We start from the raw sequence: 17,009 nt of genomic DNA, 5'->3' as shown, positions 1-17,009 counted from the left end.
AGACGCTCCCAGCCGGCTCCGGGCGCGGCCAGCGCCGCTCCCCGGGCGCCCCCGGGGACGCCACGGCTGCTGCGGGCGGCGCGGAGCCGCTGCGCCGCCGGGCGGGGCGGGATCGCGGTCGCGGTCGCGGGGGGGGGCGGGCAGCGCCGGGGCCGGGCACGGGCAGCCGGGAGCCGCCGGTCGCCCCGCGCTGCTGGGAGGGCGCCGAGCGCGGGAAGGCGCCGCCGAGGACGGCGCGACCGTGACACGCGGGGCGGCGGGGGCGGGGCCGGAAGCGGGGCGTTACCGGAAGCGGGGCGTGACCGGAAGTGGGGCGGGGCGGGGTTCCGGGGCGGGGCCGGCGCCAGGGCGCGTGCGCGGGCCGCCGCGGGCGGGAGCTCAGTGCGGTGTGTGGCGGCTGCGGGGCGGCGCCTCCCGCTTTTGCTCCGTGGCTCGGCGGCGGCCCGGGCGCTGGGGGCCGGGAGGGCGGCGGCAGGTGAGGAGCGGGGGGGGCTCGGCCGCGGGGCCGGGCCGGGCGGGGGGCGCCGGAGCCGGGCCGGGGAGCGGAGGCCGGAGGACTGGAGCCCGGCGCCCCCCCCCACCGGCCCCGGCCCCGGCCCGGTCCCTCCCCGCAGCGCTGTCGCGGCCCGGCCCCGCTGCCGCCGCCCCGGGCCCCGCGCACGGGCCGCTGCCGGGGCTGAACGCGCGGGCTCGTCCTGGCGGCGGGGCTCGGTGGCGGCGGGGCCGAGCGCGGCGCCGCGGGAGGGGGCGAGGTCCGGTGCTCGCGGCGGCCGAGGGGCCCCGCGCCGCGGGGAGCCCGGGAGCAGGAGGCCGCGGGCCGCGGCTGCGAGCGCCGGAGCGGGGCTGGAGCCCGGCCGTGGTTGGGGCGGGGCGGGGGGGGCGCTGGGGCAGCAACGGGCTCCGGGGGGGGGGGGGGTTGGGGTGCAGGCGGGTCCCGGGGCGCCACCCGGGTCCTGGGGCCCCGAGCGGCGGCGGAGCCGGGTGCTGGGAGCGGAGACCAGGTCGGGTGTTTTGGGGTCCAGAAACGGAGACTCGGGTCGTGCGTTTCTGGGCCTGGGAAGCACAGGCGAGGTCGGCTGCCCCGGGGCTCCCAGCAGCGGCCAGGTGCTGCGATCGGGGGCCGCAGAGGGCAGGTTGGTCCCGTGGTCAAGCCCAGGAACAGGTGGATGAGCCCTGGGTTTGGGGCTGAGAAGCGAGGCCAAGTCCTGGGTTTGGGGGCCCCCAGTGGAGGCTCACGGGGCTGAAAGCAGCAGCCAAGTGCTGCGTTTTAAGGCCACAAAGACCAGGTTAGTCCCTGTTTTCAAGCACAAGCACAGATGGATGAGCCCTGGGTTTGGGGTCCAAAAGCAAGGCCAAGTCCTGCATTTGGGGGCCATGGGTGGAGGCTCATGGGACTGGAAGGAGCAGCTAAGTGCTGCGTTTTGGGGGCACAAAGACCAGGTTAGTCCCTGTTTTCAAGCACAAGCACAAGTGGATGAGCCTTGGCTTTCGGGGACCAAAAGCAAGGCCAAGTCCTGCATTTGGGGGCCACGGGTGGAGGCTCATGGGGCTGAAAGCAGCAGCTAAGTGCTGCGTTTTGGGGGCACAAAGGGCATCTTACTCCCTGTTTTCAAGCACAAGCCCAGGCCCATGAGCCCTGGGTTTGGGGTCAGAAAGCGAGGCCAAGTCCTGCGTTTGGGGGCACAAGTGGAGGCTCATGGGGCTGTTCCTGTGGCTGAAAACAGAGACTAAGTGCTGCGTTTTGGGGACTCGGAAACAGAGGCGAGTTCGGCTGTTTCCAGCCCCCAAACAGAAGCTGAGGGGGCCCTTGTGGGGTGGGGGGAGGCAGGGGTGGGGGCAGGGCGCGTGGACCCTCACCGGAGGTGGGGGTCCGTCCGCGAGCGCCCCGGCAGCAGGGAGGCTGGCATGCACCAGGCCGAACCTCGCGTCTGAGATAGTCTCTGGAGCGAAAGGCACTTTTTGGGGAGGAAACACGAGCAGACACCGTCTTCCAGTTCCCCTGTTTATTCCCCATTTGTACAAGACTGGGACTCTTTATTCAATGTGTGCATGGAGTATGTACACTGTTAATAAACTAACTGTGCAGTATGTATGGAATACTGAACTATGATATTAATACGCAAGCTGTGACAGTGATTGATTTACGACCTTGTCAGTCACCACCACTGCTGTAATGAGGCCGAGCCCTAAGGAGCCGGAGCTGAGCTGCGAGGAGCCCCCGCTGTGCTCCCAGCAGGCTCCCAAGGAGGCCCAGAGCCAGGCGGGCGCAGGCAGGTCGTCCCCAGCCAGGAGCGGGGCCCCGCGCAGGGCGGGAGGGAGGCGAGCGGAGGCATCGTCCTGCTGCGAGTAGGGAGCCGGGCGGCTCCTGTCCGGGAGGAAACAAACCTCGCGCTGCCTCTCTGCGCCGCGGTGCTCCCGGCTTCGCTGCGGAGCGCAGAAAGGAGGCGCGAGGCCGTTGCGCGGTGTCGGCAGCCCCTGGCCAGGACACAGAGACAGGCAGCGAGGCTGGAGCTGTTACTCACCAGGGACACAACCCCCCAGGCTCCTCAGGGAGAAGGCACCGGGGGAAACGTCCCCCGGCTCACCAGGAAGCGCCTCCGAGGTGCCCGCGGGGGTGAGAGGGGCCGGGACGCAGCCCCTGCTGCCGGACACGCTGTCCCAGGCTCTGCGCGCAGGCGGCAGCGTCCCAGAGCCGGCGCTGGGACGATGCTGGGGCGTTGGCACTGGCCGTCCCAGACAGCCCTGCTGGGGCTCCTCTGTCCCTGGAAATGTCAAAAGAAAATAAAAAGAGAACAAAACTAAACAAAAAAAAACCCCAAAGAAATGAAGGGTGTTTCAGGAGAGGCCCAGCACCACCACAAGCCACCGCAGGCCCCACAACGGGGCCATTCCCCAGCGCAGCCTCACCCGGGCGCAGGTCGGGGCACCGCTGGAGCTGGAGCTGAGCTGTTGGGAGCCAGCGCTGCAAGGAGCCCGCGCGGTGCTCCCAGCAGGGTTTCCCGGAGCCAGGCGGGCGCAGGCAGGTCGTCCCCAGCCAGGAGTGGGGCCACGCGCGGGGCAGGAGGGAGGCGAGTGGAGTGCTGGGGTGAAGCTGCGGCATTTGCACTGGCCGTCCCAGACAGCACTGCTGGGGCTCCTCTGTCCCTGGAAAAGCACAACAAAAAAGGGGAAAGGAGAAACAACAAAAAAAAGGGAAAGGAAAACAACAAAAAAAGGGAAAAGAAAAAAAAGGGAAAGGAAAACCAACAAAAAAGGGAAAGGAAAAAGAACAAAGAAAGGGAAAGGAGAAACACCAAAAAAAAAGGGAAAGGAGAAACAACAAAAAAAGGGAAAGGAGAAACAACAAAAAAAAGGGAAAGGAGAAACAAAAAAGGGAGAGGAGAAACAACAAAAAAGGAAAAGGAGAAATAACAAAAAAAGGGAAAGGAGAAACAAAAAAAGGGAAAGGAGAAACAACAAAAAAAGAGAAAGGAAAAAGAACAAAAAAAGGGAAAGGAGAAAACAAAAAAAAAGGGAAAGGAGAAACAACAAAAAAAGGGAAAGGAGAAACAACAAAAAAAGGGAAAGGAGAAACAACAAAAAAGGGAAAGGAGAAACAACAAAAAAAGGGAAAGGAGAAAGAAAAAAGGGAGAGGAGAAACAACAAAAAAAGGGAAAGGAGAAAGAAAAAAGGGAGAGGAGAAACAACAAAAAAGGGAAAGGAGAAACAACAAAAAAAGGGAAAGGAGAAACAACAAAAAAAGGGAAAGGAGAAACAACAAAAAAAGGGAAAGGAGAAACAAAAAAGGGAGAGGAGAAACAACAAAAAAAGGGAAAGGAGAAACAACAAAAAAAGGGGAAAGGAGAAACAACAAAAAAAGGGAAAGGAGAAACAACCAAAAAAAGGGAAAGGAGAAACAACAAAAAAAGGGAAAGGAGAAACAACAAAAAAAGGGAAAGGAGAAACAACCAAAAAAAGGGAAAGGAGAAACAACCAAAAAAAGGGAAAGGAGAAACAACAAAAAAAGGGAAAGGAGAAACAACAAAAAAAGGGAAAGGAGAAACAACAAAAAAAGGAAAGGAGAAACAACAAAAAAAGGAAAGGAGAAACAACAAAAAAGGGTAAGGAAAAAAGAAAAAAAGGGAAAGGAGAAACAACCAAAAAAAGGGAAAGGAGAAACAACAAAAAAAAGGGGAAAGGAGAAACAACAAAAAAAGGGGAAAGGAGAAACAACAAAAAAAGGGAAAGGAGAAACAACAAAAAAAGGGAAAGGAGAAACAACCAAAAAAAGGGGAAAGGAGAAACAACAAAAAAAAGGGAAAGGAGAAACAACAAAAAAAAGGGAAAGGAGAAACAACAAAAAAAGGGAAAGGAGAAACAACAAAAAAAAGGGAAAGGAGAAACAACAAAAAAAGGAAAGGAAAAACAACAAAAAAGAGTAAGGAAAAAAGAAAAAAAGGGAAAGGAGAAACAACCAAAAAAAGGGGAAAGGAGAAACAACAAAAAAAGGGGAAAGTAGAAACAACAAAAAAAGGGAAAGGAGAAACAATAAAAAAAGGGAAAGGAGAAACAACAAAAAAAGGAAAGGAAAAAGAAAAAAAGGGGAAAGGAGAAACAACCAAAAAAAGGGAAAGGAGAAACAACAAAAAAAGGGAAAGGAGAAACAACAAAAAAAAGGGAAAGGAGAAACAACAAAAAAAGGGAAAGGAGAAACAACCAAAAAAAGGGAAAGGAGAAACAACAAAAGGAAAGGGGAAAGGAGAAACAACAAAAAAAGGGAAAGGAGAAACAACAAAAAAAAGGGAAAGGAGAAACAACAAAAAAAAGGGAAAGGAGAAACAACAAAAAAAGGGGAAAGGAGAAACAACAAAAAAAGGGAAAGGAGAAACAACCAAAAAAAGGGAAAGGAGAAACAACAAAAGAAGGAAAGGAAAAACAACAAAAAAGGGAAAGGAAAAAAGAAAAAAAGGGAAAGGAGAAACAACCAAAAAAAGGGAAAGGAGAAACAACCAAAAAAAGGGAAAGGAGAAACAACAAAAAAAGGGGAAAGGAGAAACAACAAAAAAAGGGAAAGGAGAAACAACAAAAAAAAGGGAAAGGAGAAACAACAAAAAAAAGGGAAAGGAGAAACAACAAAAAAAGGGAAAGGAGAAACAACCAAAAAAAGGGAAAGGAGAAACAACCAAAAAAAGGGAAAGGAGAAACAACAAAAAAAAGGGAAAGGAGAAACAACAAAAAAAGGGAAAGGAGAAACAACAAAAAAAAGGAAGGAAAAACAACACAAAAAAAAGGAAAGGAGAAACAACAAAAAAAGGGAGAGGAGAAACAACCAAAAAAAGGGAAAGGAGAAACAACAAAAAAAGGGGAAAGGAGAAACAACAAAAAAAGGGAAAGGAGAAACAACAAAAAAGGGAAAGGAGAAACAACAAAAAAAGGGAAAGGAGAAACAACCAAAAGAAGGGAAAGGAGAAACAACAAAAAAAAGGGAAAGAAAAAAGAACAAAAAAAGGGGAAAGGAGAAACAACAAAAAAGGGGAAAGGAGAAACAACAAAAAAAAGGGAAAGGAAAAAGAACAAAAAAAGGGAAAGGAGAAACAACAAAAAAAGGGAAAGGAGAAACAAAAAAGGGAGAGGAGAAACAACAAAAAAGGAAAAGGAGAAATAACAAAAAAAGGGAAAGGAGAAACAACAAAAAAAGGGAAAGGAGAAACAACAAAAAAAAAGGGAAAGGAGAAACAACAAAAAAAGGGAAAGGAGAAACAACCAAAAAAAGGGAAAGGAGAAACAACAAAAAAAGGGAAAGGAGAAACAACAAAAAAAGGGAAAGGAGAAACAACAAAAAAAGGGGAAAGGAGAAACAACAAAAAAAGGGAAAGGAGAAACAACAAAAAAGGGAAAGGAGAAACAACAAAAAAAAGGGAAAAGAGAAACAACAAAAAAAGGGAAAGGAGAAACAACAAAAAAATGGAAAGGAGAAACAACCAAAAAAAGGGAAAGGAGAAACAACAAAAAAAAGGGAAAGGAGAAACAACAAAAAAAAGGGAAAGGAGAAACAACAAAAAAAGGGAAAGGAGAAACAACAAAAAAAGGGAAAGGAGAAACAAAAAAAGGGAAAGGAGAAACAACAAAAAAAGAGAAAGGAAAAAGAACAAAAAAAGGGAAAGGAGAAACAACAAAAAAAGGGAAAGGAGAAACAACAAAAAAGGGAAAGGAGAAACAACAAAAAAAGGGAAGGGAGAAAGAAAAAAGGGAGAGGAGAAACAACAAAAAAGGGAAAGGAGAAACAACCAAAAAAAGGGAAAGGAGAAACAACCAAAAAAAGGGAAAGGAGAAACAACAAAAAAAGGGAAAGGAGAAACAACCAAAAAAAGGGAAAGGAGAAACAACAAAAAAAGGGAAAGGAGAAACAACCAAAAAAAGGGAAAGGAGAAACAACCAAAAAAAGGGAAAGGAGAAACAACAAAAAAAGGGGAAAGGAGAAACAACAAAAAAAGGGAAAGGAGAAACAACAAAAAAAAGGGAAAGGAGAAACAACAAAAAAAGGGAAAGGAGAAACAACCAAAAAAAGGGAAAGGAGAAACAAAAAAAAAAAGGGAAAGGAGAAACAACAAAAAAAGGGGAAAGGAGAAACAACAAAAAAAGGGAAAGGAGAAAAAACCAAAAAAAGGGAAAGGAGAAACAACAAAAGAAGGAAAGGAGAAACAACAAAAAAGGGAAAGGAAAAAAGAAAAAAAGGGAAAGGAGAAACAACCAAAAAAAGGGAAAGGAGAAACAACCAAAAAAAGGGAAAGGAGAAACAACAAAAAAAGGGGAAAGGAGAAACAACAAAAAAAGGGAAAGGAGAAACAACAAAAAAAAGGGAAAGGAGAAACAACCAAAAAAAGGGAAAGGAGAAACAACAAAAAAAGGGAAAGGAGAAACAACCAAAAAAAGGGAAAGGAGAAACAACCAAAAAAAGGGAAAGGAGAAACAACAAAAAAAAGGGAAAGGAGAAACAACAAAAAAAGGGAAAGGAGAAACAACAAAAAAAGGGAAAGGAGAAACAACAAAAAAAAGGAAGGAAAAGCAACACAAAAAAAAGGAAAGGAGAAACAACAAAAAAAGGGAAAGGAGAAACAACCAAAAAAAGGGAAAGGAGAAACAACAAAAAAAGGGGAAAGGAGAAACAACAAAAAAAGGGAAAGGAGAAACAACAAAAAAAGGGAAAGGAGAAACAACAAAAAAAAGGAAGGAAAAACAACACAAAAAAAAGGAAAGGAGAAACAACAAAAAAAGGGAGAGGAGAAACAACCAAAAAAAGGGAAAGGAGAAACAACAAAAAAAAGGCAAAGGAGAAACAACAAAAAAAGGGAAAGGAGAAACAACAAAAAAGGGAAAGGAGAAACAACAAAAAAAAGGGAAAGGAGAAACAACAAAAAAAGGGAAAGGAGAAACAACAAAAAAGGGAAAGGAGAAACAACCAAAAAAAGGGAAAGGAGAAACAACAAAAAAAGGGGAAAGGAGAAACAACAAAAAAAGGGAAAGGAGAAACAATAAAAAAAGGAAAGGAGAAACAACCAAAAAAAGGGAAAGGAGAAACAACCAAAAAAAGGGAAAGGAGAAACAACCAAAAAAAGGGAAAGGAGAAACAACAAAAAAAGGGAAAGGAGAAACAACAAAAAAAGGGGAAAGGAGAAACAACAAAAAAAGGGAAAGGAGAAACAACAAAAAAAGGGGAAAGGAGAAACAACAAAAAAAGGGAAAGGAGAAACAACAAAAAAAGGGGAAAGGAGAAACAACAAAAAAAGGGAAAGGAGAAACAACAAAAAAAGGGGAAAGGAGAAACAACAAAAAAAGGGAAAGGAGAAACAACAAAAAAAAGGGAAAGGAGAAACAAGAAAAAAAGGAAAGGAAAAACAACAAAAAGGGAAAGGAGAAACAACAAAAAAAGGGAAAGGAGAAACAACCAAAAAAAGGGAAAGGAGAAACAACAAAAAAAGGGAAAGGAGAAACAACAAAAAAAGGGAAAGGAGAAACAACAAAAAAAGGGAAAGGAGAAACAACAAAAAAAAGGGAAAGGAGAAGCAACAAAAAAGGGAAAGGAGAAACAACAAAAAAAAGGGAAAGGAGAAACAACCAAAAAAAGGGAAAGCAGAAACAACCAAAAAAAGGGAAAGGAGAAACAACAAAAAAAGGGAAAGGAGAAACAACAAAAAAAAGGGAAAGGAGAAACAACAAAAAAAAGGGAAAGGAGAAACAACAAAAAAAGGGAAAGGAGAAACAACAGAAAAAGGGGAAAGGAGAAACAACAAAAAAAGGGGAAAGGAGAAACAACAAAAAAAAGGGAGAGGAGAAACAAAAAAAAGGGAAAGGAGAAACAACAAAAAAAAGGGAAAGGAGAAACAACAAAAAAAGGGAAAGGAGAAACAACAAAAAAGGAAAAGGAGAAACAAAAAAGGGAGAGGAGAAACAAAAAAAGGGAAAGGAGAAACAACAAAAAAAGGGAGAGGAGAAACAACAAAAAAAGGGAGAGGAGAAACAACAAAAAAAGGGAAAGGAGAAACAACAAAAAAGGGAAAGGAAAAAAGAAAAAAAGGGAAAGGAGAAACAACCAAAAAAAGGGAAAGGAGAAACAACCAAAAAAAGGGAAAGGAGAAACAACAAAAAAAGGGGAAAGGAGAAACAACAAAAAAAGGGAAAGGAGAAACAACAAAAAAAAGGGAAAGGAGAAACAACCAAAAAAAGGGAAAGGAGAAACAACAAAAAAAGGGAAAGGAGAAACAACCAAAAAAAGGGAAAGGAGAAACAACCAAAAAAAGGGAAAGGAGAAACAACAAAAAAAGGGGAAAGGAGAAACAACAAAAAAAGGGAAAGGAGAAACAACAAAAAAAGGGAAAGGAGAAACAACAAAAAAAAGGAAGGAAAAGCAACACAAAAAAAAGGAAAGGAGAAACAACAAAAAAAGGGAGAGGAGAAACAACCAAAAAAAGGGAAAGGAGAAACAACAAAAAAAGGGAAAGGAGAAACAACAAAAAAAGGGAAAGGAGAAACAACAAAAAAAGGGAAAGGAGAAACAACAAAAAAAAGGAAGGAAAAACAACACAAAAAAAAGGAAAGGAGAAACAACAAAAAAAGGGAGAGGAGAAACAACCAAAAAAAGGGAAAGGAGAAACAACAAAAAAAAGGGAAAGGAGAAACAACAAAAAAAGGGAAAGGAGAAACAACAAAAAAGGGAAAGGAGAAACAACAAAAAAAAGGGAAAGGAAAAACAACAAAAAAAGGGAAAGGAGAAACAACAAAAAAGGGAAAGGAGAAACAACAAAAAAAAGGGAAAGGAGAAACAACAAAAAAAGGGAAAAGGAGAAACAACAAAAAAAGGGAAAGGAGAAACAATAAAAAAAGGAAAGGAAAAAGAAAAAAAGGGGAAAGGAGAAACAACCAAAAAAAGGGAAAGGAGAAACAACCAAAAAAAGGGAAAGGAGAAACAACAAAAAAAGGGAAAGGAGAAACAAGAAAAAAAGGAAAGGAAAAACAACAAAAAAGGGTAAGGAAAAAAGAAAAAAAGGGAAAGGAGAAACAACCAAAAAAAGGGAAAGGAGAAACAACCAAAAAAAGGGAAAGGAGAAACAACCAAAAAAAGGGAAAGGAGAAACAACAAAAAAAGGGAAAGGAGAAACAACAAAAAAAGGGGAAAGGAGAAACAACAAAAAAAGGGAAAGGAGAAACAACAAAAAAAAGGGAAAGGAGAAACAACAAAAAAAGGGAAAGGAGAAACAACCAAAAAAAGGGAAAGGAGAAACAACAAAAAAAGGGAAAGGAGAAACAACAAAAAAAGGGAAAGGAGAAACAACAAAAAAAGGGGAAAGGAGAAACAACAAAAAAAGGGAAAGGAGAAACAACAAAAAAAAGGGAAAGGAGAAACAAGAAAAAAAGGAAAGGAAAAACAACAAAAAGGGAAAGGAAAAAAGAAAAAAAGGGAAAGGAGAAACAACCAAAAAAAGGGAAGGGAGAAACAACCAAAAAAAGGGAAAGGAGAAACAACAAAAAAAAGGGAAAGGAGAAACAACAAAAAAAGGGAAAGGAGAAACAACAAAAAAAGGGAAAGGAGAAACAACAAAAAAAGGGAAAGGAGAAACAACAAAAAAAGGGAAAGGAGAAACAACAAAAAAAAGGGAAAGGAGAAACAACAAAAAAGGGAAAGGAGAAAAAACAAAAAAAAGGGAAAGGAGAAACAACCAAAAAAACGGAAAGCAGAAACAACCAAAAAAAGGGAAAGGAGAAACAACAAAAAAAGGGAAAGGAGAAACAACAAAAAAAAGGGAAAGGAGAAACAACAAAAAAAGGGGAAAGGAGAAACAACAAAAAAAGGGAAAGGAGAAACAACAGAAAAAGGGGAAAGGAGAAACAACAAAAAAAGGGGAAAGGAGAAACAACAAAAAAAAGGGAGAGGAGAAACAACAAAAAAAAGGGAGAGGAGAAACAACAAAAAAAAGGGAAAGGAGAAACAACAAAAAAAAGGGAAAGGAGAAACAACAAAAAAAGGGAAAGGAGAAACAACAAAAAAGGAAAAGGAGAAACAAAAAAGGGAGAGGAGAAACAAAAAAAGGGAAAGGAGAAACAACAAAAAAAGGGAGAGGAGAAACAACAAAAAAAGGGAGAGGAGAAACAACAAAAAAAGGGAAAGGAGAAACAACAAAAAAAGGGGAAAGGAGAAACAACAGAAAAAGGGAAAAGAGAAACAACAAAAAAAAGGGAAAGGAGAAACAACAAAAAAAAGGGAAAGGAGAAACAACAAAAAAGGAAAAGGAGAAACAAAAAAGGGAGAGGAGAAACAAAAAAAGGGAGAGGAGAAACAACAAAAAAAGGGAGAGGAGAAACAACAAAAAAAGGGAAAGGAGAAACAACAAAAAAAGGGAAAGGAGAAACAACCAAAAAAAGGGAAAGGAGAAGCAAAAAAGGGAGAGGAGAAACAACAAAAAAAAGAAAGGAAAAACAACAAAAAAGGGAAAGGAAAAAAGAAAAAAAGGGAAAGGAGAAACAACAAAAAAGGAAAAGGAGAAACAAAAAAGGGAGAGGAGAAACAAAAAAAGGGAGAGGAGAAACAACAAAAAAAGGGAGAGGAGAAACAACAAAAAAAGGGAAAGGAGAAACAACAAAAAAAGGGGAAAGGAGAAACAACAAAAAAAGGGAGAGGAGAAACAACAAAAAAAGGGGAAAGGAGAAACAACAAAAAAAGGGGAAAGGAGAAACAACAAAAAAGGGAAAGGAGAAACAACAAAAAAAAGGGAAAGGAGAAACAACAAAAAAAGGGAGAGGAGAAACAACCAAAAAAAGGGAAAGGAGAAACAACAAAAAAAGGGAAAGGAGAAACAACAAAAAAAGGGAAAGGAGAAACAACAAAAAAAGGGGAAAGGAGAAACAACAAAAAAAGGGAAAGGAGAAACAACCAAAAAAAGGGAAAGGAGAAACAACAAAAAAAGGGAAAGGAGAAACAACAAAAAAAGGGAAAGGAGAAACAACCAAAAAAAGGGAAAGGAGAAACAACCAAAAAAAGGGAAAGGAGAAACAACAAAAAAAGGGAAAGGAGAAACAACAAAAAAAGGGAAAGGAGAAACAACAAAAAAAGGAAAGGAGAAACAACAAAAAAAGGAAAGGAGAAACAACAAAAAAGGGTAAGGAAAAAAGAAAAAAAGGGAAAGGAGAAACAACCAAAAAAAGGGAAAGGAGAAACAACAAAAAAAAGGGGAAAGGAGAAACAACAAAAAAAGGGGAAAGGAGAAACAACAAAAAAAGGGAAAGGAGAAACAACAAAAAAAGGGAAAGGAGAAACAACCAAAAAAAGGGGAAAGGAGAAACAACAAAAAAAAGGGAAAGGAGAAACAACAAAAAAAAGGGAAAGGAGAAACAACAAAAAAAGGGAAAGGAGAAACAACAAAAAAAAGGGAAAGGAGAAACAACAAAAAAAGGAAAGGAAAAACAACAAAAAAGAGTAAGGAAAAAAGAAAAAAAGGGAAAGGAGAAACAACCAAAAAAAGGGGAAAGGAGAAACAACAAAAAAAGGGGAAAGTAGAAACAACAAAAAAAGGGAAAGGAGAAACAATAAAAAAAGGGAAAGGAGAAACAACAAAAAAAGGAAAGGAAAAAGAAAAAAAGGGGAAAGGAGAAACAACCAAAAAAAGGGAAAGGAGAAACAACAAAAAAAGGGAAAGGAGAAACAACAAAAAAAAGGGAAAGGAGAAACAACAAAAAAAGGAAAGGAAAAACAACAAAAAAGGGTAAGGAAAAAAGAAAAAAAGGGAAAGGAGAAACAACCAAAAAAAGGGAAAGGAGAAACAACAAGAAAAGGGAAAGGAGAAACAACCAAAAAGGGGGAAAGGAGAAACAACCAAAAAAAGGAAAGGAGAAACAACAAAAAAAGGGAAAGGAGAAACAACAAAAAAAGGGAAAGGAGAATCAACAAAAAAAGGGAAAGGAGAAACAACAAAAAAAGGGGAAAGGAGAAACAACAAAAAAAAGGGAAAGGAGAAACAACAAAAAAAGGGGAAAGGAGAAACAACAAAAAAAGGGAAAGGAGAAACAACCAAAAAAAGGGAAAGGAGAAACAACCAAAAAAAGGGAAAGGAGAAACAACCAAAAAAAGGGAAAGGAGAAACAACAAAAAAAGGGAAAGGAGAAACAACAAAAAAAGGGGAAAGGAGAAACAACCAAAAAAAGGGAAAGGAGAAACAACAAAAAAAGGGAAAGGAGAAACAACAAAAAAAGGGATAAGGAGAAACAACAAAAAAAAAGGGAAAGGAGAAACAACAAAAAAAGGGAGAGGAGAAACAACAAAAAAAGGGAAAGGAGAAACAACAAAAAAAAGGGAAAGGAGAAACAACAAAAAAAAGGGAAAGGAGAAACAACAAAAAAAAGGGAGAGGAGAAACAACCAAAAAAAGGGAAAGGAGAAACAACAAAAAAAAGGGAAAGGAGAAACAACAAAAAAAGGGGAAAGGAGAAACAACAAAAAAAGGAAAGGAAAAACAACAAAAAAGGGAAAGGAAAAAAGAAAAAAAGGGAAAGGAGAAACAACCAAAAAAAGGGAAAGGAGAAACAACCAAAAAAAGGGAAAGGAGAAACAACAAAAAAAGGGAAAGGAGAAACAACAAAAAAAGGGAAAGGAGAAACAACAAAAAAAGGGGAAAGGAGAAACAACAAAAAAAAGGGAAAGGAGAAACAACAAAAAAAGGGAAAGGAGAAACAACCAAAGAAAGGGAAAGGAGAAACAACCAAAAAAAGGGAAAGGAGAAACAACCAAAAAAGGGAAAGGAGAAACAACCAAAAAAAGGGAAAGGAGAAACAACACAAAAAAAAGGGAAAGGAGAAACAACAAAAAAAGGAAAGGAAAAACAACAAAAAAGGGAAAGGAAAAAAGAAAAAAAGGGAAAGGAGAAACAACCAAAAAAAGGGAAAGGAGAAACAACAAAAAAAAGGGAAAGGAGAAACAACAAAAAAAGGGAAAGGAGAAACAACAAAAAAAGGGAAAGGAGAAACAACCAAAAAAAGGAAAGGAGAAACAACCAAAAAAAGGAAGGAGAAACAACCAAAAAAAGGAAGGAAAAACAACACAAAAAAAAGGAAGGAAAAACAACACAAAAAAAGGGAAAGGAGAAACAACCAAAAAAAGGGAAAGGAGAAACAACAAGAAAAGGAAGGAGAAACAACCAAAAAAAGGAAGTGCAGGGCGTTTCAGGAGAGGCCCAGCACCACCACGAGCCCCCCCAGGCACCGGCTCGGCCGTGCCCACCCCGCCGGGCGCCCCGCGGCCCCCCACGCTCAGCGCTGGGGCTGCGGCACAGACACCGCGGCCCTGCCGCAGCCTCCCCGGGCAGAGCTGCCCCGCGGGGCTCGGCCTGAGCCCGGCAGCAGCCTCGGGGAAGGCAGACGCTGCCCCGGGCGGGCGGGCGGGCGCCCCGGCCGCGTTTGGCACCGCCGAGCCCAGCGGGACCCGCGCGCCGACCCCCCTCAGACCACCCCATGCACGCGACAGCGGCCAGGAGCCACGAGGCAAAAGGGGTTTTTCCCGGCCAGCAGCCGGGCACGGGCACTCGCCGGACACCGCCTCCCTCCCGCGCCGGCGTCCCCCCATCGGGGCTGCGCTCCTCGCCGCGGCTCGGGCTGAGCCTTCCCTGCTCGGCTGCTCCCACGTGGCATCACCTGCGCTGGCAAAGGCCCTCACGAGGGACCGGCCACAGCGAGCAGGACCCGGCTCTTGCCCGAGCAGCAGCTCCCGGCCCCGGCGCCCGGCCCGCACGTGCGGAGAGCGGGCAGGAGGAGTGTCCAATTTAGGGCCATGGTACCTGCGGCAGGGACTCTTCTCTGCGCCTCTCCACAGCGGACGAACCGGCATCCACTTGTCGTCTGACCCGTCGTTCCTGGACTGCCTGGGTTAGTGTCTGCTGCTCGTTTTGGCTGCGGTCTGTTGGGAGAAAAAGTTATTCGGGGTGGGAAAACTAGAAGCAACGAAAGCCACGACTCTGTCCTTGACAAGCTGCTCCGCTACTGTTTTCTCTCTCTTTCTTTCGTCCTCTGGCTGTGGAAGGCAGCCCCTTCCCTTTGGAGCGCGGCTCTGGCTCGTGGCTGACACCCATCCTCACCTCAGTCTCCGGGATTCGGGGCTGCTGCTGGAAAAGATTTTGTCCTTTGGCGGATGCTGCCAGTACGCGCTTGCAGCGTACCTTGTATTTCCTTTCAGGAGCATAAAACTGAAGAGGAAGACCACCCATCACATCATCTCAGCAGCTCCACTTTCTCTGCCACAGCATAAAGAGGAACACTCGTATTTTATTTGCCCCCTCCAAATGACAGCACAGCTTTAAGCCGTGTTCCTCCATGTCTGCCAAAGCGTTTCCAAGTCTTAGGCGTCTGGTTTTTCAAAGAGCAGGTGAAAAGCTTAGCTCCCAGTGAAATGCATGAAGTCTGAAAAAGAGAAACCTTTTATCTAACACATCTTTAAAGAAGCTATTTCTCTCTATGTCCGGTAGCACCCGTTGCCAGTCGAGACAAGAAAAGAGCACTTGCGGGAAGGGGATGCGCTGGTTCTGCTCAGCGGAGCATCCGGAGAGGAGGACAGAGTCTGTCAGGAAAAGCCTGAAGCCTTGCCGTAAGGACACGGGACACATCAAATGGTGCACAACATACAGACAGAGCCATGAATCCACCTGGTCTTCACTTTCTGACTTCTGATCTAATGAAAATGCTAAACAAGGCAGGATTTGCTAGGTACAGTAAGTTCCCATTATAATAACTATAATAATAATTTAAATATAGTAATAATTTCTGTGGCTCTTTGATCCCCATATATATATACACACACTTGTCCACACCTAAACTGTATTTCTTCCTTAATGAAAACCTGGTAATTTTGCCCATCAGCCTGGGTGGCTTGCTCTTTACAACTCTGTAGTCCAAGCGTCTAATCCTGCAAGACAGCCTTTACAGTAAGTGGTTCAATTAAAAACTAGTTGCCTCTCTCCTACTTTCAACATCAGTTATTTTGAAATACAAAGACTACTTTTAATTCTCTCTCCTCCTTCAAGGGTATTTTCCTAAAACACAGATTTGCATGAAGAAATGTCGATAAAAATAGGCACCGCCTGACCCTGACCCCTCTCCACAGCACAGCAGCATTGCACAGAGCAGAGGGTCACTGCCAGGGGGTCTGAGTCTCTCCGCTTTGCAGCCTAACACCAAAACCTTTCTCTCTTGTTTCGTGGGAACCTCGGGAAGCCACAGTCAGGACTGGCACCTCGCTGGGCCAGAGGGTGGATAAGCAGCTGTGAGGACGGGGGAAGTTTGCAGTCCTCCCTGCTTTTTTCAGTGCACATCTGTTTCCTTATGAAAAGCATTAACAGCTGCTCCAGATGAGTCCTGGTAGCTCTGGAGACAAGCACTTCGAGGTGCTTTGGGCAAATATACCTGATCTTGCTCTGCAAAGACTTCTCACCTTAGGTTAATCCACTCTTCACGTCAACTGAACAAACCAGCAAGGCTGGCAGTCCTTTGACACGGGCACCTGCCTACTGCAATAGGGATTAAAGTCACAAAACTCATTTCTCACACGCCACAGGACCTTCCTGAGAGCATCACAGACCCGAGGCGGACACCTTGGCTGGGCTGGGCCGGAGCCGACGAGCAGGGGGCGAAAACTCCCCATTTCACGACAAACCTCTGCAGCCGCCCCATCCATCCTGTCAGCACAACGTTGGACTCTGCTTCGGGGAGCCCCTTCTCCATCCTTCTTCAAAGGAAGGTGCGTTTCCTCCTTACCGGGGTTCTGCGAGAAAGAAGAGCTACACTGTAAAAAACCACTGCTATCACTGCTAGATAAAAACAACCGTGTTGTTTTAAAGGAAATAAAGCACAGAACTCAACTGCCAAGTGAACTCCTTGGCGGTCAGCTGGATCGGGCAAAGCTCCTTATCCTTCAGGTAGTCCAAAAAATTACATACTCTGATGCTTGACAAGGAGGTGGCATGCTGAGCATAAACGCCCTGGATGCTGAGACAGGTAAAGCAGTGTTTCCATTTCCAGCAACTTTTTGGGTGAACTCTTTTACACCTGAAATAAACAAACACAGACAAGTTCATTAAATACAACCCCTGGTACATCTGATCACCTCACGATAGGATGCCACCTGCCTACTGCTAATACCTGGGAAAGGCAGAAAACCCATTATCACCTGCTGAACCTAAGGACTTCTGCTCCCAAAATGCTCTTTCCTATAAACTTCTATGAACTGATGAAGAAACAGCAGCAACAGAAACAAGACCTATGTGTCACCTACCCCAATCAAGTAAGCACACCATGCCTTTTTCCCAGGTCTTACACTTACCAGTCATCATGATGAGTGCAACTATGAAACCCAGCCAGGACGCACCTGCCTAGGCCTCCTGCCCACTCACATCCATCCCTCGCACTGCCAGTGCCATGAATCAGTTTTAGACTGCCAGCAGGGACTAAGAGGGCACGTCCAGTCCACAGTCTTTTCTGCAGCCTTGTTGAAAGCCGGG

The 17,009-nt window shown here is 44.5% G+C and overlaps 1 long non-coding RNA gene across 1 annotated transcript; it reads left to right on the top strand.

The window, feature by feature from the left end:
• The first annotated feature begins 334 nt into the window (after nt 1-334).
• Nucleotides 335-16,402, top strand: LOC135328135 (uncharacterized). Its single transcript, XR_010388874.1, has 3 exons — nt 335-475; nt 14,982-15,219; nt 16,067-16,402. It is a non-coding gene; the product is annotated as an uncharacterized LOC135328135 (long non-coding RNA).
• The last annotated feature ends 607 nt before the right edge of the window (nt 16,403-17,009 follow it).

The sequence above is a fragment of the Dromaius novaehollandiae genome, chromosome 4, assembly GCF_036370855.1.
Source record: "Dromaius novaehollandiae isolate bDroNov1 chromosome 4, bDroNov1.hap1, whole genome shotgun sequence".
Taxonomy (NCBI): domain Eukaryota; kingdom Metazoa; phylum Chordata; class Aves; order Casuariiformes; family Dromaiidae; genus Dromaius; species Dromaius novaehollandiae.
The sequence above is the reverse complement of the archived record's forward strand: the minus strand, read 5'-3'. Positions and strand labels throughout refer to the sequence as shown.